The sequence below is a fragment of the Primulina tabacum genome, chromosome 10 (assembly GCF_025594145.1).
Source record: "Primulina tabacum isolate GXHZ01 chromosome 10, ASM2559414v2, whole genome shotgun sequence".
Lineage (NCBI taxonomy): Eukaryota > Viridiplantae > Streptophyta > Magnoliopsida > Lamiales > Gesneriaceae > Primulina > Primulina tabacum.
The window spans coordinates 25,372,168-25,399,274 of record NC_134559.1 but is presented as its reverse complement, the minus strand read 5'-3'; the positions used below and the strand labels follow the sequence as shown (position 1 = coordinate 25,399,274).

Genomic DNA, 27,107 nt, shown 5'->3' with positions numbered 1-27,107 from the left:
TACTATTAAGTAAAAAATTACATCATTCAAAATTAAAGGAAATTGAAAATCAAAATTAAAAATATCTATGGAAATGCATGAAACTTTTTTTTCTAAAAATAACTAATACAAAATTTATTTTATCCTTTGATATTTCTGAAAAAAATATCAAACGCACTTATTTTTCTAAAAAAAACACTAGTACAAAATTTATCTATTCTTTGGTGATTTTGAAGCAAATATAAAAACAACGGATGTTTAAAAAAATTAAGAATGTCCAGAAAGTTCTATGAAAATTATGAAACAATAGGATATTAAAAGTTGACTTTCTTAATTTATTTTTTTTCACTTTTCGTCTTATTCTTAAATCAATAGAATATTAAAATTCAAGAACCTCCATCATTATAACATCACTACTTATCTTATTCTTTTAAAAATAAATAAATGTGAAACTCTTTTTTTCGTTTTTTCACATACTTTGCAGACAAATGAAAAAAAATAATATAAATGATCAAAAGTAAACAAATAACAGAAATTATACATGCAATCGTTATCCGGGATAAGCAAATGATGTCGGACTGTTTTATTTTTTTGTATGAAAGATATGTAGAAGAAAACATAAGAAAGAAAATAATCTAGAATATGGGAAAAAGGATAATGATCGAGAATAGAAGGTGATGTGCCTAAAAAATGATATGTCGAGGAGGGAAAGTAATATTTTAGATTAGACTAAATGAGTAATTAGGTTAGAATAATTATGTTTGAGCATGTAAGATATTATAAATGTATGTATATTATATATGTATGTATAATGTGTATATACAGTATACATATGTCATATAATATATATATATAGTGTATATATATAAATACATATATATACACTGTATATATATATATACGGGGTGGGTCCACCGAAACCTGTGACCCGACCCGGACTCGCCATTGGATCCGCTAATTTGGTTCATTCATCCAACAACGAAAAAATGGATCACACTTACAAATTGAGACTCTCGATGATGCTATCTTGCCGTCGTCGTCCAATATCAGAGACAAATCGGCCAGCTGCGAGAGGGCGTTGGGAGCAATGGAAAAATCTTAACAGATTAGTTGACGACATGGACATGTTTCGGAAACAAAATTGCCGATTACGGATATAAATGACACAAAAAATATCTGAAAGACATAAATGGGAAAATGTGGAAACAACAGGGGCATTGTAATGTATTAACCCACGTGTATGAGATCGTCTCACAAGAAATTTAATGTTATTTTATACTTGTTTGAAATTTTAAGAAATAATAATAAATTTAATGTAAAAGGATTTTTTCGAAGTGTGATATTCATAAAAAAATATTTTGCAAAATGATATTAGAGAAAGATGAAAGACTAAATAAAAATTAAGGAATTATATTTTAAATATATGATCAAACAAAAGTCATGTTGTTAAATCTTTTCAATTGTGAAGGTAAAAAAAAAACGTGACTCATTTGTCACTTCAATTAAACGGGCTTATATAAATATTAATTTGATGCCATTGCTATTTTATCATGTAAAGCTTAATATTTTTGTAGAATATACGAGTAAAGATGATTTTGATAGAGTAAATGTCTTGTAAGTTAATTGTTGGTTATGGAATTTATTGACTCAGTTATAATAAAAAAATCTTTATTTTAATATAATTCATTATTTCATGGTTTGTTATTTCTTTATCTGTATACCCATGTGAACAATATAGATAAAGACTTTGATTATACTTTAATACAAATGAATCGTAATTCGATGTTGAAACTCATTTGTAAACACTGTATGATCTAAATTCGTTCCTAGTCGATTCAGCCGCCTAAAACGTGGATAAATGTCGCTTGAGCTCGAGATTAGTGATAAGCCCAAATCTTATAGAGATTTTAGGGATTCTATTTTATAATATTTGTGCTTATCTAGAATTATTATCCTTAATTTTGTGCTTATCTTAATTAAGTTTATAATGATTGTATATTTGAATAGAAGAGGAAAAAATGCATAATTTGGGAGATAATATGATTTTGCAAGACTTCAAAGGCAACAAAATACCAAGAGGAAGGAAATAAAATATTCTTATATTTTATTCCTTGATAATGTTGAAATTTTGGAAGAAAATCTATCCAGATATTGAGAGGGGAAGACTAAAAATTGAAAAATATAATATTATCTACAATTTTAAACATGAGAAGAGCTTCAAAGATTTAAAGGATGAGGCCCATGAAGAATTATAAAAGGTAGCGTACGTGAGCAGAAAAGGGGGGCGCACTAAAGAGAAAAAATCAGCGCGGAAGAGAGAAGCAAGGAGGAAGAGAAAGGGAGAAGCATACAGAGACGTGAACAGTGAGAGAAAAGAAGAGAGAGACAGAGGAGAGAAGACGGAAGTGCAGAACAGAAGACTACATGGAAGACAACACCAAGGAGGAAGAAGAGAAAAGAAACAGGGAGGAAGACAAAAGCAAAAGCTGGAGGAATTCCTCATCACATGCCAGAAATCACTAAGAATTCCTTTCACTCATCCTTAATTTTATTTTCTTCTATGAACTTAAATATGACTTTGCACTTTTGTTTTGAATTCATGGAGTAATTTTATTTATACTAAGACCACGATAGGGCCAAACAATACTTTATTTGATATTTGTTTTATTTTTATTATATTATTTTTCTAGATTTTAATTATTGATTGATGTTAGTTTAAATTTTTTGTTAATAGCCTGATCAACTATTTACATGTTTGTTGATTAATCACGAATCGGAAGATGATTGATTAAATATAGCAACAAAGACGTCATCAACACATGGTTAAACTGACTAGAAATAGTATTCGGTTTCAGTGTGCGGTTTTAGGTGAAAACTGAAATTCCACGAAGGTTTAATGCATTTAGATCTAATTAAATTCAATTAGAAATAATTGGACTGTTAGATTTAAATAGGTTTATTAACTCGAGGAATCGTTTAATAAATAAATTTGGGGATTTCACCGTGATTGTCAAGAATTAAATAATTAATTGAATTTTAACATATGTCAACATAGTAGAGTTTGGTACCGTGGTGTGTCTTAGTTATTTATTTGAATTTGAACCCCTCCTTGATATTTGAATGTCTCGTTTTTAATTGCAATTATTTTATTTAATAATTTAAATTAATAATTCACATATTATCTTTTTATTTATTTTGTCTAGCTTAAGTTAAGTGATATAAATTCTAGTAATTAAATATTAGTCTCTGTGGGATCGATACTTGGACTCATCATCCATTTACTATAACTTGACCTAGTCCGCTTGCTAGATTTATTCCCAACCGAAATCGTCGGTCAATTAGCATCTATGATGTTGTGTACGGCTTTTTTTTGACAAAGGCATAGAGACGTCCAAACATGCATATGCTAGTCATATGATGATTATACCGAACTACCATCCCTCGAACTTTCCAAGTTGTTATCATTCATAGAGAGGATAAGTCTGTGGTTATGATTGTACACCATTAGTCCTCACGACCCGGGACAAAACTGAGGCTCTATATACTATGGCTGTGCTTTGACTCGTTTACCGACTCCAAGAGAGTCATCAGGTGGCGAGATTGGGTACAGTTGAGACACATATAGGAGCCAGTGCATTGTAGTCGGGAATTCACCTCTCATCTACGGGTGTGGATATCCTATGTGATCTGATGAAATAATAGTGCGTGGAATCTCTGGCCAGAGTATGAGATGTACGTTGGAGAAGGAGTTCTCCAATAGTACATGCGATGCCACTATTTATATGTGTCACATAGTATCGAATTATTATGCAACCTTCGATGAACCAATTGTTGCATATTCGATCGGGATATATGAGATGAAGGGACCGTACTGTATGTTAATCATAATCGACTGGTTCTTGCAGGCATTATCAGTGATACTTAGGGAATCATGGGGCGATGCTACTAGACGCTCTTATCATGATTCAATGTGTTTAATCAGAAAGATGATTTCTGACATTCTCATGATCAATTTTTGATACATGGAATGGGTCAAATTAGGGTAAGCCCGAATAAAAGATTATGTACTGAATCACAAAAAGTTGTGAACTCACGGCTAGCTGTATCCCTGAACTATTGAGGGTCACACAAGTACTGGATCATTTGTTCTCGTTGAGAAAAAAATAAATTCAATGAGTTGAATTTATATAAAATAGTAAATTCAAGGAGTTGAATTTATGATAATTAAATTTTGAGAAAAAAATTCAAGGAGTTGAATTTATGAGATAGTACATTCAAGAAGTTGAATTTATGATATATAAAATTTGGAGAGAAGAAATTCAAGAAGTTGAATTTATAAAATTTGAAGAATTAAATTATTAAACTCAAAAGTTGAGTTTATTAAATATTAAATTAAATATGATGGGAGGTATGTTTATTGGGCTTGTAGGAGTACAAGTCCAACATATTAAATGATTAAACTTCTTAATAGACTTTAATATAATTAATTAAACTAGTTTGACTAGTCCATTTAATTAACAAATCGCATTAAATTTAATTAACCTAAATCCACAATTATGGAATAGGTTAAAGCTCTCTTTTTTAAGGTAATAAAATACAAATATAGCCTCCACTAACTCCTCGTGGTGATTTTCGAGAATCACAAACACAATTCCTCCAAAATATTTTCGGCCACTCTTCAAGAAAAAGATATTTGAGTCCTCTATCAAATTTTTGATCTCAACGTAAAAACTTCTTTCAAATATTCTAGTGCTATTTGAAAGAGGAACAGATCTTCTGGTCGTGGACTTGATAGAAAGATTGAAGAAATGAGTTTCTAAAAAAAGTTCGTAGGGAATTCATCAAGAGCTATCTCCGCTAATCTCGGAATAGTTGGAGCCGTGTAAATTTTTCACCAAAGATATAAAATTCTTTAACATCTTATGAATGTTTATTTTTAAAACTATACGAGTGCTCAACAATATTTTGATTGTCAAAATAAAAATTTTAAAACTTCTGTTGCGTTTGAGCACGAGAAATCCGAGATCCAACAGATTTGTAGTAATTTTAAAATAATTTTTTTTAAAATCTTAGATTGATTTGGTACATAGGAGAAGACGGATAAGCATGTATTTTGTAAAATATAAAAAGATTATATTCCAAATTTCCATGAAAATGCTAGAAAACATTGTAATACGCACACATTCAACATTAAAATCAACTTACACATGAAAGCGTCAGGAAATTACATTGAATAAATAATTCAAAATTTGACATATTAATAGATACAACAGAAAAATAAACTTCAATAACGAAAAGAGTAATTTTTTATTTTATTTTCTACAAAATTACGGATGAAGTTTCTACATTCTATTTTATGAAAAATCTCGTGCTACACAAATATATAAGATACTATTAATTAATTTAAGATGTGTAATAAACAAATAAATTACATAAAAATTCTTGTGACATCGTATGATTAGTCAAATTTTTTATACTAGTCTCTAATCTGACCCGACTCATAAGAAACAAAATTGTTTCAGTTTGCTACAAATATAGATCGTGTCAACCTGTTGAACATATTTAGATCCATGAAACCATGAACATTCACTAACATCTATTGGAGCCGGGCGAAAATCCACAAAAGTTCATTTCTTACTCGTTTTTGCACACGGGGGAACAATTAGAGGAAGCAACAGAGCCAGAAATTTGCGTTAGAAGGGGCGAATTTAAGAATCCGCATCATATTTTTTTTGTATTCTAATACATGAAAATATATAAATATACAGTAAAGATTTGTGATGCAATGGATAATGTACATTAAAGGACGAATGGCGAAAAGGCTCCCGCATCATTGAAAAGCAAGACGTGTTAAAACAACAATGCCTAAGGTCTCCTTGGAGTCGGGACTCAGCTTCAAAGGATAGAAAAGCAGATTAGGAGCAAGAATGGACCCAGAAATTTCAGAGGAGTATGGTGAATAGGATGAAAGAGGGCGTGACAATGAAATTCAGCCGGTGAAACTTGAATTTTTAAAACATGACGACACATAAGGTGATTTTTGTTCAAGGGTGGCACTATTCTGTCCGCCGTTATCAGGAGTGTGTTTTCAGATCGCTCTTGCTGAATTGCAAGTGAAAGGATCACAAAGTATAGTGTTCCTGTACTGAAATTCCTTTCGGCACCTTTAAAATTATTTGACTTGTATCCCATCCAGATGCTTCAAGTTGTAGCAGGACAAGAAAGTATTTCTCTTCTGCATAAAGTTTAAGAAGCATCCTCAACTGTTAAAAGCAAATGGAGAAAATCAACCATTTGAACTCTGGCATAACATTTTTAATCAGTTCATCGTAATTCTATAAATATAAGTTCACAACGGCGAGAAGAAATTGATGTTGGATTAAAATAAAATAATGATCCATCTGAATTGGAAGATTGGATTTAAAATTATGAATTCCAAATAATAAATCTCAATGACTACATTGAAGTAAGAATTCGAAATCGATCACTATGATAAAAAAGTAACTCGTAATCATAGTTTGTGGATTTGTTTGAACGATTTGAAATTGCTTCGTTTCAAAATCCTCAACCGAAATGCAAATTATGAGAAATTTACTACTGAGAAAATAATACCATACCATGAAGCCACATCTCTTTCCGGTGATCATCTCTTCCAAGGACACGCCAAATATAATTCTTGGTTTCATAAACCTTTCCCATACTAATATATCTTCCATCTTGTTACAGTCATTGATTCCTGGCAAGAAGGAAGCTTATTGATTCATCCAGATAAAATTGCCAAAGTATATGACACAAGAACAAGCTTACCTGGAACTTTCCGGTGCAACACATGCGAATTTACCAGTATACGAGCACGCTTAAGATTTATCTGCCAAAAATTATGTGAAGGATTTAAATGCAACTAACCAACAAGCAAAACTGTGAATATTTTCTTTTGTTAGTCTCCCTTATTTATGACAAATATACAATAAAAGCCTTTTTAAATATAGTTTAAGGAGTTCAGATATAAAAAAATACATTTTATGAATTTGCATAAATATATAGACTCGTTAACATCTATGCTTAAGCATGCAGAAAAAAAGCTTACTGTTTTGAACCGCAAAACAGAGAGGGACAAATAGCGCAATCAAAGGTGTAGCAGCTGCATGCCCAGCCAAGTTAATGTCATCGTAGGATATGATGACGAAATACCAGGAGTATCCTATATTTTATTTTAATTGAAATGAATGAAGAATGAAATTTCAAGCGAGTGGAAATTGAAATCAAGATAAATTGGTATCCAGGTACCCTACATACCAAAGCAAGTATTCCTACACCTAGTCCAACTAGCTCAGCAGCTACTTCCCAACCTTCTTCCTGCCGATTTTGGCACAAAAAAGAAAACAAGAAAAATATAGTGAAATTATCCAGCGATTGAATTAGTTCTGTAATTGTAGCATTACCTTGATTTCCATAGTTTAAAACAAGGAACAATTATTGAAGAATTTGATAAACTGAATTCTTAAATTTTATTAATGTCAAATGAAGTATAAATACAAGGAACGAAGCTAAGGAAAGAAATCACGAAATATCCTAAAACTAGGAAATAAATCAGAATCAAATCAAATCAGAACTAAATCTAGGATTCTAATCTTAATAAAAGGAAACTAAATATTACGTATATCTTTCCTAACTTTTAATAATTCGACACTCTCCTTCAAGTTGGGACGTAAATGTCATACATTCCCAACTTGTTACATATTTCATCAAAGTTAGGACCAATCAAAGCTTTGGTCAAGATATCTGCAAGTTGTTCACGAGTTGGAGTATACCGCAGTAATACTTCAGTACTCTTAATCTTCTCGGCAATGAAGTGACGATCAATTTCGACATGCTTAGTACGGTCATGATGAACAGGGTCTTTAGCAATGCTAATCGCAGCTTGATTATCGCACTTGAGGATCACAGACTCATGGTACGGCATTTTCAATTCGGCCATCATTCTTCTAATCCATATCCCTTCACACGTGGCTAAGGACAACGCGCGAAACTCAGCTTCAGCACTGCTTCTTGACACAACGAGTTGCTTTTTGCTCCTCCAAGTCACCAAATTTCCCCATACGAAGGAACAGTAACCCGTAGTAGATCTTCGGTCAATACGACTTCCTGCCGAATCAGCATCTGAAAACATAATGATGTTACGAACATCATGTTTCTGAAATAAAATCCCCTTTCCGGGAGACTTCTTCAAATACCGAAGTATGCGGTAGACTGCATCCATGTGGCATTGCTTCGGATTATGCATGAACTGACTTACGTAGCTAACCGCGAAGCCAATGTCCGGTCGTGTGTGCGACAGGTAGATCAATCGTCCCACCAACCGTTGATACCGTTGTTTCTCGACGGGATCTCCTTCGGGTACACCTTCGGCCTCTCGAGTCGATACCATTGGTGTGCTTGCAGGTTTACAACCGAGCATCCCAGTATCTCTAAGTAGATCGAGTACATGTTTCCGCTGAGAAACGGATATGCCCTTATTTGAACGGGTAATTTCCATACCTAGAAAGTAGCGGAGAGGTCCCAAATCCTTCACCTCAAACGTCCGAGCCAACGTAGCCTTGATACTACTGATTTCCTCTTCATAATCTCTAGTTAATATAATGTCATCCACATACACAATAAGGATGGCAATTCTATTATCTTGAGAATGTTTAACAAAGAGCGTATGATCCGTTTGGCACTGGACAAACCCCTGGTCTTTAACCACCGTGGAAAACTTTCCAAACCACACTCTAGGCGATTGTTTAAGACCGTAGATGGACTTATGCAGTCTGCACACTTGATTCCCTGGTTCATTCGGAACCACTAAACCGGCGGGAACTTCCATATACACTTCTTCCTCTAGGTCCCCATTAAGAAATGCATTCTTAATGTCCAATTGCTGCAATTTCCAATCGAGATTCGCTGCTAAGGAGATGAGGATCCGGACAGTATTGAGTTTCGCAACCGACGCAAATGTCTCTTCATAATCGATCCCATAAGACTGAGTAAACCCACGAGCCACTAATCGAGCTTTCAATCTCTCAACACTCCCATCAGCGTTAAACTTCACCGTAAAAATCCATTTACAACTCACCGCTCTTTTACCAGGTGGCAATTCGGTAATCGACCATGTACCATTCCTTTCTAGAGACGTGAGTTCGGATTTCACTGCTTCAGCCCAGCCCGGATGCAGAAGTGCTTCCTGGATGGTGTTCGGAATGTAGATATTATCCAGCTTCGTGACATATGCTCGGTAGGACTGGGAGAGACGTCCGTAGGAGACCCACCTATCAATCGGATGGTTAGTGCATGTACGAGTACCTTTCCGTAGAGCTATAGGCAAGTCTTCCAGATTCTGATTCTGAGGGGCTGGAGCCGGAGTGCTTAGTGTAGTTGTCTCCGGAATTGGGATCGGTGTAGTGGTATCTTCAGCGGCAAGTGTAGGATGTGCTGGAGCTTCACACTCCCTCTGACCTCGTTGCCACTGACCTCGCGTATAGACTTGGAGGTTTGGCGAGGTGGGTGGACTAACATGGGTTTCGGTAACTGGTGTAGCTGGTGGGTTCGGGTTCGATGGGATAGTAGGTGTAGTTGACTCAGGTGGTTCGGGATCATGAAGGATTTTACAAAACGGGACTTCGATTATAGGTTGTTTCTCCCCCTGAAGGACAGTTTTGGGATAATATGGAGTATCTTCAAAAAAGTTAACATCCATAGTTGTGAATGTTTTTCGAGAGACGGGGCAGTAACATTTGTATCTTTTTTTGTTAGAGGAGTACCCGATGAATACACACTTGGTAGCCCGAGGATCAAGCTTACTACGGAAATGAGGGTAGATATGAACAAAAGCGGTGCAACCAAATATTTTTGGTGGGAGATGAGACGATAATGTATTAATAAGTGGGAAACTGGACGATAGGGTTTGAAAAGGGGTGACATACCGCAAGACCCGGGACGGGAGCTGTAAGGCCCGAGAATTTGATTACCGTAATCTGAACAGATTTGGGTATATTTACCGTAATCTGAGATTAATCTGGGGATGATTTCTTGATTAATTGAAGTAATTATAGACGGAACGGAGTGGACCGGAAAAGACGAGAACAGATGCAAAACACATGTGCGAGGACAGTAGCATCGGCGCACATGCGCGACCGAATGCGCGCACATGCGCCAAACAGGCAGAAGACCTCGCGCATATGCGCGGAAGATGTCGCGCATATGCGCGAAGCCTATGCGAGTGACTCCAGAGAGTCTCGCGCATATGCGCGAGGCGATGTGCATGATATATGCGGAGACAGTAGGTCTCGCGCATATGCGCGATGTCAGGGCGCGCATATGCGCGAGTAGTCTAGGAGCCGGACAGTGCTTCCGGCGCATATGCGCGGATTTTGGGCGTGCATATGCGCGTGGCATGCAAAACGTAAGATTGCCACTTGGTTTGTATGAGCGACGTGTATATATATATATATATACATACAAACGGTTAATCTTCAGAAGAATCGAGAAAGGGCCGAAGAAAGGGAAAGAAAATCCTTACGCCTTTTGTGAGAAATCTGTCTATCTGATTTTGAATCCGACTTCAGTACTGGATTCCTACCGACGCAGGCTACAACTAGACGTAAGTTTTGATACGTTTTGATATGTTTTGAAATTATGATGTTGTCAGAATTAAATGGAATTCATATATGATGTTCTTGACATGTTAGACATCATAGAATCGAAGTCAGATTAAAGAATAGACTGGTTATACAATTATTATGAAATTGTTATAAATTTCAGAGTTGATTTAGTTGAGATTCTATATCAGAGTTGTGTTATTATTCAGATTATGAGTTGTACTGATACTGGTTATGAATTCTGGTATTATATTTGTGATGTTGAGATAGACGGGGTTATCATGACTGTATTGTTATGCCGTCGAAACATCAGTAGATTGATATTGATCAGATTCAATATTGATTGAGATTGATCAGATTCAGTAGTGATTTCGATTGTATCGTGATATCATTGATATGAATTAGATTGGACCTTGTGCAGATATGGATCAGATTATGTACTGATTTGAGTATTGATCAGAACAGATTTTGAATTGAGTTATATACTGATATTGTATTTATGCGATTGTCATTGCCAGACTGGGTATGGACAGATTGGAATACGAGACTTCGTCTTCATCAGATCGTGAAGATAAAGGTATAAATAAATGTTGATACGGGATTGCACACCTCGAGTTAGGTTTGACTTGAGTTTCCCAAAATCACATACTTTACTTTATTGCATTGATATTTGCAGCTTATCAGATTGATATGTTTAGTCTATTGAATTATAGCAGAGCCAGAGCTTGAGTCTAGGGCAGATCAGCCTAGCTAGGGCAGAATCGCCGAGTCTTTGTCAGAACCGCGTAGACTCTAGACTTACGGTGTATCGATGAGCTTGGATGTAGATCGACGTCTATTGTAGACATTCGATACAGCATACCAAAGTCTAAATTAGATCGGGATCCCTAGATTAGAATGAGAGATGAGTCGAGTCTTAGATATCGAGACTAGAACTTGATTTACAGATCCGTATTGATTTATGTTTCGTAGATTACGATTCATGTTTTATTTACAGACTGGTATTGATACATGTTGTTTGATTATGCCACATGTGATAAGATATAATTCATGCTTTTATGTTAATTCAGTTAACTGCATGTATACATTATTTATACTAGGATTTATTCTCATCGGAGTATCCGGCTGTTGTCTTGTTTGTATGTGTGCATGACAACATGTGGGGCAGGATCAGGGTCAAGAGGATGATGAGAGATCGAGATTAGAGTGGTGATTCCGGACTTGGATGTAGATTTGGTTTAATACTGGAAATTAGTAGTTGAACCTTAGACTAGTTTGAACTAAAAGCATGTGGTACAAGATTTGTATTATTATACTGATTTGGATAATAGATTGATTCCATTACTTTCCGCATTTTAAAGAAACAAATTTTAGACCCTGTTTATCTTAATTGATAATTAAATCCCAAAGATGATTAAGAAGATGATTAGCGTCCGGGTCCCCACAACAGGTGGTATCAGAGCGATAGATCCTTTAGATTGAGATAGAAGAGAATGAGCGGGGTAGATTGAGTTTTCTTTCCTTGCATGTGATTGCTAGCATGAGATTTATTTTAATGTTGATTGACATTGCGTATGCTAGCATGAGATTTTGTTTTACTGCTTTGAAATACATGGTTACCTGATTATCTGATTTGAGTTGGTATTATGTATTATTGAGTATGAATCAGATCTGATTCATGATCAGCAGTAAGATGATCCGAGAAAGATTGGAACAGATTTGTAGTATTTGAGTACTAATGTTTAGATAAGCAGATGTACCTCCTCGAAGAATTCTGGACTGAACAGATAGATGTATCAGAAACTCAGATAGAAATACAGTTGAAAGAATTTCAGTTATTTCTGCCGCCGATTCTGAGTGGTACCGAGACGTCTGAAGATTGTGAGAACTGGTTTGATGACATAGAAATACTGTTTAATTTACTTGATTATTCAGATGAGCAGAGAATTAAACTGATATTCCACCAATTACGAGAGACTGCCAGGAGTTGGTGGATTACAAGTAAAAGAATGTTAGAACAGAGAGGTACAGTGATTTCGTGGGAAATATTCAGAACTGAATTTTATCGAAGATTTTTCTCAGTTTCGTACCGAGAGGACAAGAAAGCAGAGTTTGAGAGTTTGAGACAAGGCCAACTGAATATTGAAGAATATGTTGCGAAATTCTCTACTCTACTGCGTTTTGTTCCTCATGTAATTGGGAATGATGAAGCTGTAGCGGATCAGTTCATCAGAGGATTGAACTCGGAGGTAGTTGCATTGATGAATATGCAGCGACCTTACCATTTTGTTGATGCCTTGAGTAAAGCGAAGAGAGCGGAGGCGAGTCTGATTAGACAACTAAAAAGGGTGTGTGCGATGCAACCCCAGACACAACAATCCCCTCTCCGATTTGATCGTGGCAGCACGAGTGGAAAGCAAGATTTGCTGAAAGCTCGAAAGAAGCCATTCAAGAAGTTAGGGAGTGGACTGAGCGGTTCAACTAGCTCCAGTGGTTCCAGCCCGAGTTATACTGGAGTGTATCGCAGGATTTGCGGAGGGAGACATTCCACAGAGCAATGCCAGGGAGTGACTGGTAGTTGTCGTATCTGCCGACAGCCGGGACACTTTGCTAGAGTTTGTCCCCAGAGAGATTCCCGAAGATTTCAGGGATCAGGACCATCTGGTGGTAGTGACCGAGGAACAGACCCAAGAGGCACTTGATGATATAGTGGCAGGTACTGTTACTTTATGATTATATTGCATATGTATTGATATATACTAATACAGTTCCTATGATTATCTTCGACTGAGTTGTATTGATATATGTTGTACCTGCTGGGTCTGTATTACTATAGTATTGATCCTTGTACCTTTTGGGGAAAGGAATTGATATCAGTGAATTCTGTGATATATTGTGTACTGCAGTAAAAAGAGAATGAGATTGAGTTAGATTATGATGTACTTGTGTTTTCTGATTTGATTGCATTATTGATATTAATATGCTGAACAAGTACGGAACTATTATAGATTCCTTTCAGGAGAGTATAAGATTCAAACCAGACAGGGCTGATGAGTAGAGATTCCACGATAAGGATTCTAGATCTAGAATTCCTTTGATATCTGTATTGTTTATGACTCGATTGATACAGAAAGGAGCAGATGATATCCTTACGTATTCAGTAGACATACTGAAATCGAGTCTAGCATTGGCAGATTTGCCAATGATGTATGAGTTGGCTGATGTTTGCCCACATAAAATTTCAGATTTGCTTTATATCAGAAAGATAGATTTCAGAATTGAATTGAGACCAGGTACTGTTTATTGTTTTAGAATTCAGTACAGAATGATATTGAATGTCCAGAATGACACTGAATGAATTGAAAGAATTAAAAGATCAGTAGAAGAGTACCGACCAGGAGTTACATCTGATTTAGTGTTTCTCTTTGGCATGTTTCAGTATGTTCAGAGATATTCTGATGATTTCATGCTCGTTGTGTCTATGATATTTTGATATATTCGCAGCATCTGATTGATTGAATCGAATAACTGAAGATTGAATGGGATATTCTGAGAAATGTAATTATTGTATACAGAAATTTTTCAGATATGAATTCTGCTTGAAACAGATTGTATTCAGAGTATGCGATATCTGAAGTTAGTATATCGATTGATTTTGACACAATTGAGATCAGAATCAGTGACTGAGAATGATACCGATATCAGAAAGATCAGAAATTTCAGAAATGTCAGAAATTTATTTTTGGTCTGAATTGATAGATTATCGTATACGATTGGTGTTTTGTGTCTGTGTGGGGACCCGGACGCTAATCATCAACTTAATCATCCTTGGGATTTAATTATCAATTAAGATAAACAGGGTCTAAAAATTTTTCTTTAAAATGTGGAAGGTAATGGACTCAATCGATTATACAAACCAGTATAATAATACAAATCTTGTACAACATGCTTCTAGTTCAAACTAGTCTAAGGTTTAACTACTAAATTTCAAGTATCAAACCAAGTCTACATCCAAGTCCGGAATCACCACTCTAACTCATCTTCTCTCATCATCTTCTTGACCCCGATCATGTCCCACCTGTTGTCATGCACACATACAAAACAAGACAACAGCCGGATACTCCGGTGAGAATAAATCCCAGTATAAAACATGTATACATGCATATACACAATATAAATCATAAAGCATATTATCATGCATAAAATTCATAACAATAGGTTTCATAGTCTAGGAAACCAAATCAAAATAAGCATGCCGTAACAATGGGTTCCATAATCTCTGAAACCAAAATAAAATAAGCATGCAACTCAATTCAATTCATATCTTGACTCGACTCGACTCTAACTCTAGGGATCCCGATGTGAATAAGACGTCACTGTCTGTCACCTACCCTCCCAATCGGGGTAACTGTACGTCTTATTCCTAGACTTCGGTCATGTCTGTATCGAATGTCTACAATCGGAGTGAATCTGATCCGAAGCGTCGATACCACCGAACATTTAGTTTGGCAAGTCTGCCAATGACTCTCCTATGTCAAATGCTTGAATATAAATCTATAAACAAGACATCGTCATATCAAGAGATTTGAATATAATTCCATAAACAAATCAATTATATCAAAAGGTAAACAACAACCCTAGTATGTGATTTTGTTGGGCAACTCAAATTGAATCTCATTTGAGTTGTGTCTTCCCCAAAACAAAACATGAATTATACCTTTCTCTTCTCGGCAATGACAATCGCATATGCGCGAGGTGATGTGCATGATATGTGCGGAGACATTAGGTCTCGCGCATATGCGCGATGTCAGGGCGCGCATATGCGCGAGTAGTCTAGGAGCCGGACAGTGCTTCTGGCGCATATGCGCGGATTTTGGGCGCGCATATGCGCGTGGCATGCAAAACGTAAGATTGCCACTTGGTTTGTATGAGCGACGTGTATATATATATATATATATACATACAAACGTTAATCTTCAGAAGAATCGAGAAAGGGCCGAAGAAAGGGAAAGAAAATCCTTACGCCTTTTGTGAGAAATCCGTCTATCTGATTTTAAATCCGACTTCAGTACTGGGTTCCTACCGACGCAGGCTACAACTGGACGTAAGTTTTGTTACGTTTTGATATGTTTTGAAATTATGATATTGTCAGAATTAAATGGAATTCATATATGATGTTCTTGACATGTTAGACATCATAGAATCGAAGTCAGATTAAAGAATAGACTGGTTATACAATTATTATGAAATTGTTATAAATTTCAGAGTTGATTTAGTTGAGATTCTATATCAGAGTTGTGTTATTATTCAGATTATGAGTTGTACTGATACTGGTTATGAATTCTGGTATTATATTTGTGATGTTGAGATAGACGGGGGGGTTATCATGACTGTATTGTTATGCCGTCGAAACATCAGTAGATTGATATTGATCAGATTCAATATTGATTGAGATTGATCAGATTCAGTAGTGATTTCGATTGTATCGTGATATCATTGATATGAATTAGATTGGACCTTGTGCAGATATGGATCAGATTATGTACTGATTTGAGTATTGATCAGAACAGATTTTGAATTGAGTTATATACTGATATTGTATTTATGCGATTGTCATTGCCAGACTGGGTATGGACAGATTGGAATACGAGACTTCGTCTTCATCAGATCGTGAAGATAAAGGTATAAATAAATGTTGATCCGGGATTGCACAACTCGAGTTAGGTTTGACTTGAGTTTCCCAAAATCACATACTTTACTTTATTGCATTGATATTTGCAGCTTATCAGATTGATATGTTTAGTCTATTGAATTATAGCAGAGCCAGAGCTTGAGTCTAGGGCAGATCAGCCTAGCTAGGGCAGAATCGCCGAGTCTTTGTCAGAATCGCGTAGACTCTAGACTTACGGTGTATCGATGAGCTTGGATGTAGATCGACGTCTATTGTAGACATTCGATACAGCATACCAAAGTCTAAATTAGATCGGGATCCCTAGATTAGAATGAGAGATGAGTCGAGTCTTAGATATCGAGACTAGAACTTGATTTACAGATCCGTATTGATTTATGTTTCGTAGATTACGATTCATGTTTTATTTACAGACTGATATTGATACATGTTGTTTGATTATGCCACATGTGATAAGATATAATTCATGCTTTTATGTTAATTCAGTTAACTGCATGTATACATTATTTATACTGGGATTTATTCTCACCGGAGTATCCGGCTGTTGTCTTGTTTGTATGTGTGCATGACAACATGTGGGGCAGGATCAGGGTCAAGAAGATGATGAGAGAAGATGAGTTAGAGTGGTGATTCCGGACTTGGATGTAGACTTGGTTTGATACTTGAAATTTAGTAGTTAACCTTAGACTAGTTTGAACTAGAAGCATGTTGTACAAGATTTGTATTATTATACTGGTTTGTATAATCGATTGAGTCCATTACTTTCCGCATTTTAAAGAAAAAATTTTTAGACCCTGTTTATCTTAATTGATAATTAAATCCCAAAGATGATTAAGAAAATGATTAGCGTCCGGGTCCCCACAGGAGCCGATTTATAAGATAGGCAGCGGTCAAAACACCCTCTCCCCACAGGTATTTCGGCACATTCATGGAGAGTAGGAGGGAACGCGCGACCTCTAAAAGGTGACGGTTTTTTCTTTCGGCAATCCCGTTTTGTTGCGGTGTGTCGACGCAAGAGCTGATTTGGACAATGCCCTGCTTGGTGAAATAGGATCCTAAGGTGGTGTTGAAGTAGTCACGGGAATTAATAGACTTGAGAACCCGAATACGGGTATTGAATTGTGTTTGGATCATAGTGTTAAAGGCTGAAATATTTGGGCGAGATCAGATTTGTCTTTCATAAGAAAGACCCATGTAAGGCGGGTATGATCGTCGATGAAGGTGACGAACCACCGGGCTCCATTTATATTGGGTATCCGAGATGCGCCCCAAATGTCACTGTGGATGAGTGAAAATGGTTGAGAAGGTTTGTATGGGATAGGATTATATGAGACCCGAGTGTGTTTTGCAAGTTGACAGATATCACAATGAAAAAACCTCGACCTTTTATTAACGAATAAATTCGGATACGATTTTTCAAGATAAAAGAAACTTGGATGACCTAACTGAAAGTGTAAGTGCATAACATCACTTCCAGACTCTATATGAAAACCAAAACTAACATTTGAACAGGAATGGGAGCGAGATTCGAGGCTGGATAGACTTGTATTGAGGAGATAGAGGCCTGAGCACATCCTAGCACTGCCAATCGTCTTCATCGATCCCAACTCCTGGAAAAAACACACATTATTGGAAAAATTAGCCGAGCACTGTTCATCGGTTGTCAATTTACTAATGGACAATAAATTGCAATCCAAAGAAGGAACATGCAGCACAGATTTAAGAGTAAGGTCGGAGGAAATCTGTACGGATCCGAAACCAGCAATCCGGGTCTTGGTACCATCCGCAATCCGAACATGGAGAGAGTCGGTATTGGGTTGGTATGTTGTAAAGAGATTCCGGTTGCCGGTCATATGGTCGGAGGCACCGAGTCGACAATCCAAGAGCACGAGAACTGCTGAGCGGAAATTAAAGCAAGAACATCTATACCTTCGGTAGCGTGAAGGCTGGTGGATTTAGATCCAGTAGCATGTTGCGCTAAGGTTGCAGACATGATTTATTGCAGTGCTTCAATCTGTTGCGGAAAGAACGGACTGTCGTTGGCCTGGTCGCCTGAGGGCTGAGCTGAGAGGCCGCGGTTGGTCTTGGCAGTCGGAGGACGGGATGATTTCCAATCAGAAGGTTTGCCATGGAGAACCCAGCAAGTGTTCTTCGTGTGCCCTGGTTTGGAACAGTGCTCACATGTTGGCCGTGACTTACGCCTCTCTTGTTGAGTTGCTCCAGTAGCACCGAGTGAAGACCCGAGGAGGGCAGAACCATCAGCCGAGGTAGAAGGTGGGCCCATCATGACCTTTTTGCGGCTTTCTTCGCGGCGAATCTCAGCAAAAGCTTCTCGAAGACCCAAGAATGGCTTGGCACTCATTACTCTGCCTCGAACATCATCTAGTTCTTTGTTGAGACCGAGTAGAAACTTGAAGGTGCGCTTCTGCTCCACAATCTTGCGATAGCGCTGACCATCTTCCGGACACTTCCAAGCGTGGGTTTCAAAAACATCAAGTTGCTGCCATTGTTTGGTGAGGGCATTATAGTACTGGGTGACACTGAGTTCTCCCTGCCGGAGGTCGTGAAGGGCTGATTCAATAGCCGACAGTTCCGAGGTGTTATCGGAACTTGAATACGTCTCACGGACTACCTCCCATACATCTTTAGCAGTCTCGTAGAGAAGGAAATTCTCACTTACTTCCAAACTCATGGAATTGATGAGCCATGACATGATTAAGTGATTCTCCGTCTTCCACTTCTTATAGTCGGCATCAGTCTTTGTTGGGGCTTCAATTTCTCCGGTGAGGTACTCTTCTTTGCAGCGTCCACAGATGAACATTCTTACGGATTGGGACCATTGCAAGTAGTTCGAACCTGTAAGGCGGTGAGGAGTGATAAGGAGAGAGTTATTGGAAGGGTTGGGATTCGACTCAAGGATATCGGATTTTTCCTCCGAAGGGGTTCCTGTGGCGAGACCGTGTTTTACCATGGTCGCTCTGATACCATGAAGAATTTGATAAACTGAATTCTTAAATTTTATTAATGTCAAATGAAGTATAAATACAAGGAACGGAGCTAAGGAAAGAAATCAGGAAATATCCTAAAACTAGGAAATAAATCAGAATCAAATCAAATCAGAACTAAATCTAGGATTCTAATCTTAATAAAAGGAAACTAAATATTACGTATATCTCTCATAACTTTTAATAATTCGACAATTATAATACATAACACAACGACTTCTCGCTGATTGAATTTCACCATAAAGGTATATGAAAATCCTATAATAGGTTTTTTCCAGATTCTTAAAAGGTCTAAAAGATTAGTGAAGTGGTATTCAACTCCTCTCACTCTTTCAAATAACAATAAACAGCAAGCATGTAAACAAAATTAGAGACCGATAAAGAGATGCCATCAGAGGACCTATGCCAAAACTTAAATCAACAATCTAAGCCACACATTTCTGATAGCAAAAATATCATAGCGGCCTACCTTCGCAGAGACCTCTCCCAGATTTCCTGAGGTTGCAAAATGGTTTTGTATAACCCGGAATGATGGATCTCTTAGGCCCCTCCCAACAGCCTGCATAGGCAGGAAGTATGGGCATCACCATTCTTCTAAATATGGCTCCATTTTTCAAAAAACAAACGGGGCAAAAATTCTTCCAAAATTTTCTTGATGCTGGAGTAGGGATGCTGGGATTTAACAAATTATAAACACTTCGGGTAACCCATAAAAAAAATTAACTTTACCTTTGCAAGATTACCTGTTGATGCCAATGACAGGAAATAAGCAGGATATAACTGGGTGCTGAGATCAAAGATGCTGCAACAAGAGTTCATATTTGCATCATAAAGAATGATGAAACAGCTCTTCACACTTCAAGAAGTAGAATTCAGACCTTCCTACACTACCAATGAAGTCTGCATACAAGCGCCACTGTTTAGGATCATTGTCAAAAAGATTACCAAATCTTCCACCTGACAATAAAGAAGCCATAATCACTCAAAATTTCATATCAGTGGTGTCCTTTCTAATGGTGACAGTAGATATCCCCACAAATGAATAATCGACCAAGAGCACCAATGCCATCCTTAGACACCCATCTGCAGAAACACCAACAACCCTACATTAGTACACTGAACTACAGCATTTTAAGAGAATAAAAGTGTCTTTCACATCCTTCAAAAATATTGAGCATAGAAAAAAAGTAAACCAATAGAGCAGGGAGATTACCATGCCGGACACATAATAAAATAATAAATTAATGCTTCGGCGATACTAAAGTAAAATGAAAGACTGCAAAAAACAGCTCATTTACTAAGAATCGTAAGCTATACCTGATTGTGGCAGCAGCAGCCGCTGCAGCGGATCCTGAAAATGACCCTATTCCAATAGCCTGTATTAACACCACAAAATTTTGAACGGTGAACATTTAGTGTAGAATGGCAATAAAAAGTTGACATTAACATCAATGATTTAATTGGAAAAAGCATAAAATATTTACAAAATGGTCGATGCTATAAAATAATATATGAGCACGATAACTTTTTACACAATTTTAGGAAAGATATGCAAAGACTTTACCCATGACATCCTCCATGTATACAAGGAAAAATTGTGCCCCTTTATTGGTTTTAAGAGTTGAAAATTTAGAGCCACTAATAGGATTAAAAGGAATATGAAAATTGAAACAAAGTTTCTGTCAGATTTCGAGACGTAACGAGTTCAAAGCTTCACTATAGTCCAACTAAAATTTTCAGGTTTGGTGATATTCCATTCCATACACTAATGAAATAAAGAAATCTTGCAATGTTTGCTGACTTTTTACTCGGCAACATACCCAAGCAGAATTTACGGCCTGAATTAGATTCACATGCCTTTAAAAGACTGGAAGTGACCAGTGTATGACAAATCCATCCTGTCACATTTGTTGGGAACTGAAGCAATATGTAGTCCAAGTAATCATCTGAAACAGAATCTGCAGCTCGAAATATAAAATCAAATATATTGTAATACCCAAAAAGTTCTCATAACCATGAAGAGACATGATTGACCGATGACATTTAAGTGGCACTTAAAAGGTAAAGATATAACATATCACCAGGGAAGCCAGCAGGCAGAATGAAGTCCTTAATAATTGTTGGAAGCCAGCATAGTTCTGAGTCATGTTCCACGAAGGCTGAACCTTGAAAAACACTAGTTTCAGGCAAACGTTCGCCAAGGATTGTTCGAATCCTTGAATCACTCTCTATGATATATCTGATTGTATACATTCATAAAAATAAATTGGTTCATCAAAACACGATTACTGAAATACTCTAAAATAATGACAAGCTCAACTTATTAGACTTCCAAGCTAGTACCATTAAGTAGTACCATCATCCCATATCGCATTACAGAAAATGAAAAAAAAATATTATAAACCTACATACAACAAATTGCTACATCAACATGCAATTACAAAACCATGCTAGCTAAACTTACTAGACTTTCAAGAAGTTAGAACCTTTCGGAAGTTTTATTACGACACACATTACAAAAACAAAACTAAAATAAATCCATTTAGACAGCAAATTGCTGAATCAACACGCAGTTAGAGATACTATGAAATATCAATGCAAGCTAAACTTACTAGGCTTTAAGCATTAAGTGGCATGAATTTAAAAATACTATTGGCATACTGTAGTGCCCAAATTCAGTGCACGTTTAATCCATGCATTCATTTAATTATTAAATCATTTAATTAATTTTAAAAGAGTTTTAGCCATGCATAATTATGAAAATGCATTATTTTAAATTATCCATGTTTATTGGGATGCACGTTAAAATATTTTTCGAGTTTCATGTTTCAGGCGATTATTCGAGACGAGATTGAGGAAAAGAGACCGGGGATGATTCTTGGCAATTTAAAATGTGATACTTTTATTTTAAGTTGAAGATGAGGCATTAAGTGATTTTCCTAATTTACTAATCACACACACACACACTTTTACACACACTAATAACGCATAAACACACACACACATTCAGATTTCCACTTCTTTTATTTTTTAAAGAGCAAAACCTAGGGTTCTAAGAGGAGAACAGCAGCCGCCCCTTCCCTTGTCAATTTTCGGCAAGTTTTGATCGATTTTATTGCAAGAAAATCGCGTCACGTTCGTCCCGGATCAACCTCGCTTCTATCTCCGCTTCGGTGTCGCCGTTTCGATAAAGTTTATCATCAAAAGGCACGTATAATCTGTTCTTGATGCATCGATCATGTCATATTATGCGTGCGTTGTTATTTATGGGTAAAACCATGGGTACGATGTGTAGAAGTTCGAGCAATTGTGTTGGGATCACTTTTGAAACCATTTTAGGGATCAAAAATCACGTTTTTACTGTTCTGGTTGAAATCGCGAGTTTTCAGTCGATATTTTGATAAAACTTTCAACTAAAGAATTGTAGAACTTTTTGATACCTTCGATTTGACAGTAAATTCGAAATATTTGGACAAAAATTGAGTGAGTTATGGCGTTTTTCGTGGGACTGCTCAAACTGCGTTTTTCAGAAATTATGTTTTGATGTGTTCTTTAGATTTTATTGTTGCAGGCTTCGTTGGGGATCGTCGGATGATCGTTTCTGCATTTAGGTATGCTTAGTATGATGTTGGGAGTATTTTTGAGGTTTCGGTTCATGTCAATAGGCGCTCGATTTAATTAAAAGTCGTGGGTAACTTTTGATGTCAATTACAATGTTTTGAATGGTATGTGTCGTAGGGTGAACATAGCCGCCTTGGGAATTTGTACGAATTTGGTTTGAGGTTATGGCGTGCTAGGATGAGCCTTAGAGTGTCGATTCATAGTCCGCGCAATCGAGTCTAGAAATTTAAGCGAAACATGTACAAAATTTTCGTAAGTTCGCGTTTACAGTAGGTACCCGGACCCCCACACGGGGTCCGTGCCCTTTTTCCACCGAAGTGCCTTTTTCCAGAGTCTACACGGACCCCCACACTGACCCTGACACGGGGTCCGTGTCCACCTTCCCTTTCGAGCCTTCTCATCCGAGTCTACACGGACCCCTACACGGAGGTAGGCACGGGGTCCGTGTCCTTCATAACTTTGGGGAAAATTTCTATAGTATGCTTTGGAGGGGGGTTGATGGCATGGTTTTAGTTCAGTAATTTACGCAGTCGAGTCATGGGAATTTACAACGTCATATGGAATTGAATGAGTTCTTATGTAAGCTTGAAATTATGTCTAAGTTACGCAGATAAGCATGCCAATTCATGATTAGTAGGTGCAGCAACGCCCCCGATCGAAGTCCAACGAATCCCTCAACGCCAAGTAAGTATGTTGACGTGCAAAAAGAAAATATTTTAAGTTTTGAGGTATGCTAAATGTCTTGTGACCAAATTATGTTTAGGATTGGAAAGCGTTAAATTATGAACGGGGACCAATCCGCCAGTTAAATTATGAACGGGTTAGATCGAGGTTGGAAAGCGTTAAATTATGAACGGGGACCAACAAGCCCGTTAAATTATGAACGGGGATCTCACGTATGTGGCAGTGGATACGTCCCTGTCAGCCCAGTACTGTGGTTTGTCTGATCAGGCATTTATTATGTTATGGGTCACTTGCTTTGAAACATGCCTCTACGCAAAATGATGAAGTTATGTATGTTCTAGTATGCAGTATGTTTATGACAAGTTTTCACGTTAAGGCACGTCTATGTTATGTACGTATGTTCAAGTTTTAGTACGCAAATTCAAGTTCAAGTATGTATGTTCTATTTTAAAGTTTCATGCGGTTTTATTATGTAGTACTCGCTATTTCCCAGTTTATACGTGTTGAGTCTTTAGACTCACTAGACTTGATCGATGCAGGTGAGTATGTTGATGAGGAGACAGGAGGTGGCGACTCAGGGGCAGGCTTGGACTGAGCGGGAGGCTAGACCGATGACCGCCCACGTTATTTTAACGTTTTTATGCAAGTTTAAAATACTCTGATTTTTATGTTTGATGCGAGATGCTTTGAGAAGACCTTTCTTTTAACAAGATCTTTATTGTGAATGGATGATGTAGTGACGACCGTATTGATTTTATTTTCGTATTCAAGAAAATTTTTAATTTTTCCGCAAATTTTAAGTAGTAAAAAGTACGGTTCGTTACAGTTGGTATCAGAGCGGTGTTCTTGTAAAGGGTCACGCCTACTGCCAGTCGCAAGAAGCTCACGAAGTCACACCTCAAGTCTGTAAGTTTAAAGTTTTGCATTATGTTATGTAGTAAGCATCAAGTTATGATTTCAGTATGTGCATGTTTTAAGTTTGAGTTACGTGTATCATAAAATATTGATATATGTTCATGCATATTGGGTTTACGTGCTGGGTAATTTATTGGAACAGTATGCCTCCTAGACGTGTGATCGACCGTGAAACAAGGGAGGAGGACAGAGAGCCTCGAGTTGAGGAGAGGGCCAATCCTCCACCACCACCACCTCCAGATATGCAGGCGCAGATGCTTGCGGGTATGACGCAGTTCTTCGCACAGTTTTCAGGGAACCAGGCTGCAGCAGTAGGTGCAGGGGCGAGGCCCCAACTAGAGGCAGTGTATGAACGGTTTAGGAGGATGAGTCCCAAAGGAGTTTGCGGGTACCACTGACCTGTTAGAGTAGGTGCCCGTCGAGCCAAGTGTTAGGCCGAGGGTTCATGATTAAACTCTATGTATAAACAGTCTTTATTTTAATAATATTTGAATTTATTATTTTGGCACTTCTTTATCTGTATACCCATGCTAGTTGCATAGATAAAGACCTTGAATATACAAATAGTAGAAAGATATGAGATGCTCATATGATGAGTATCATGAAACTCATATTTGTAATACTGTATATTCTAAACAGTTCCTAGTCGATTCAGCCGCCACTAAGAAGGATATAGGCCGCTCGAGTTCGAGACTAGTATCTGCGATGTGAGTACCATGTTTCATTGGTAGGGGACATTGTGATGTCCGAGCATGCAGATAGGTGCTCCTGGTAGAGTGCACTGAACAACCCTCCATAAAAGACTTTCCAAGTGGTTCTCACTTATCGAGTGGAAAAGTCATAGTTTATGGTTGTACACCGTTAGTCCTTATGACCCGGGACAACATTGAGACTCTATGTGCTAGAATTACACTTTGACTTGTTTACCGACTCTCATGGTGTCATCAGGTGGCAAGGTTGGGTGTTCTGTCGAAACATATATGAGTCGATGCATTGTAGTCGGGATTCACCGCTTACCTACGGGTATGGATATCCTATGTGTTTTTCATGTATATGTAGTTTGAAATCTCTGATCAGAGTATGGTGGTAATTATGAAAAGGGTTTCATAGATTACATCATCGATGCAACTACGACATGACACACAGTATCGATTCATTGACAACTCTCGATAAACCAATGGTTGTCGAATCGGTCGGGATATATGAGTTGAAGGGACCGTACTGTACGCTAACCATAATTGAATGGTTCTTGCAGGCACTATCATTTGATACCTAGGGAATCATGTAAGCGATGCTGCTAGGCGTTTAACATGATTGGTTGGGTACTATCAGACTTAAGTTCTGACGTTCTTGTTATCAAGGAGTTGATAAGTAAGAATGGAGCAATTGGGGTATGCTCATATAAGGACATGTTTAGTCCGAATCACATGGAGATGTGAACCCACGGCTAGTTGTATCAATGAACAATTGAGGGCCACACAAGTACTAGCTTTCTAGATCCCGTTGAGAAGTAAAAATAGTTCAATGTGTTGAACGGCTTATAAATGAGTTTATAAGCGTAGAGAAAAATAGATGTATGACTTCTATGAGAGAAATGTAATTTTTAATTTATGAATGTGTTACTAAATTAAAAATAGGTCAAGTAAATAATATACTTGAAAATTGTGATTTTCATAAACATTATTATGGACTAAATTAAATTAATTCAAATGTTGAATTAATTTAACACTAGTGGGCCTAGTAGAGTCCAAATAATTAAATTAATTCAAGTGTTGAATTAATTAAACACCATTGGACCTTGTAGAGCCCAATTGAAAATAATTATTTAACTAATAGGCTTGAGTAAAATCAAGTAAATTATAAATGGGCTCAAATATGTTTGAGACAAATTTAAATAGTCCATGGGCTTTGTAAATTTTACAAGCCCACTAGGTTTTGCATGCTTGGGAGGTGAAGGGGTGTGAATACTTTTGATTAAAATATTGCATGGCATGCAACTTTTTTGGATCAACTTTTTGCACTACCAAGACAACTCATCCTCCCTCATTCAACTCACTCACTTGGCTGAAACTTCACCTTGTTTTCTCTCCAATTTTGTGTTCTTCAATTGTTGAAGAATACACACACTTCTCCTTGTAAAATCTTCTTATTTTTCTAGTGCAAAATAAGAAGGGTTCTAGCTAGTTGGTGGTGGGCCAAATTTTGAAGGAAAGGAGGAAGCTTGTAGATTGTCTACCATTGAAGAGCCAAGTTGCTTACAACTTGGTTGGTGCCATCATCAACCTCAAGAGGTTGATAGGTAACGATTTTCTCAACACCCTATGTATGATATTTGGTGTTTGTTGTATTTGCTACACAATATTATGAGGTGGCCGAAATATTGCATGAAAAAATCAAAATTTTTAACTTCCGTTGCGCTTCCGGTCACCGTAACCGATCCCCTTTCATGACCTGATGGCAGCTGAGGGATGGATCAAGTCCATCGAGGTAATTTTCGACTATATGAAGCTGACAGATGCTGACAGGGTCTGTTGTGCCACTTTCTTATTGACTGGAGACGCTAGACTATGGTGGGAG

General features: G+C 37.2%; 1 pseudogene; it reads right to left on the bottom strand.

Moving 5' to 3' along the window:
- Positions 1-5,454: 5,454 nt before the first annotated feature.
- Positions 5,455-27,107, bottom strand: part of LOC142505362 (protein root UVB sensitive 5-like) — a 30,051-nt pseudogene continuing 8,398 nt past the window's right edge.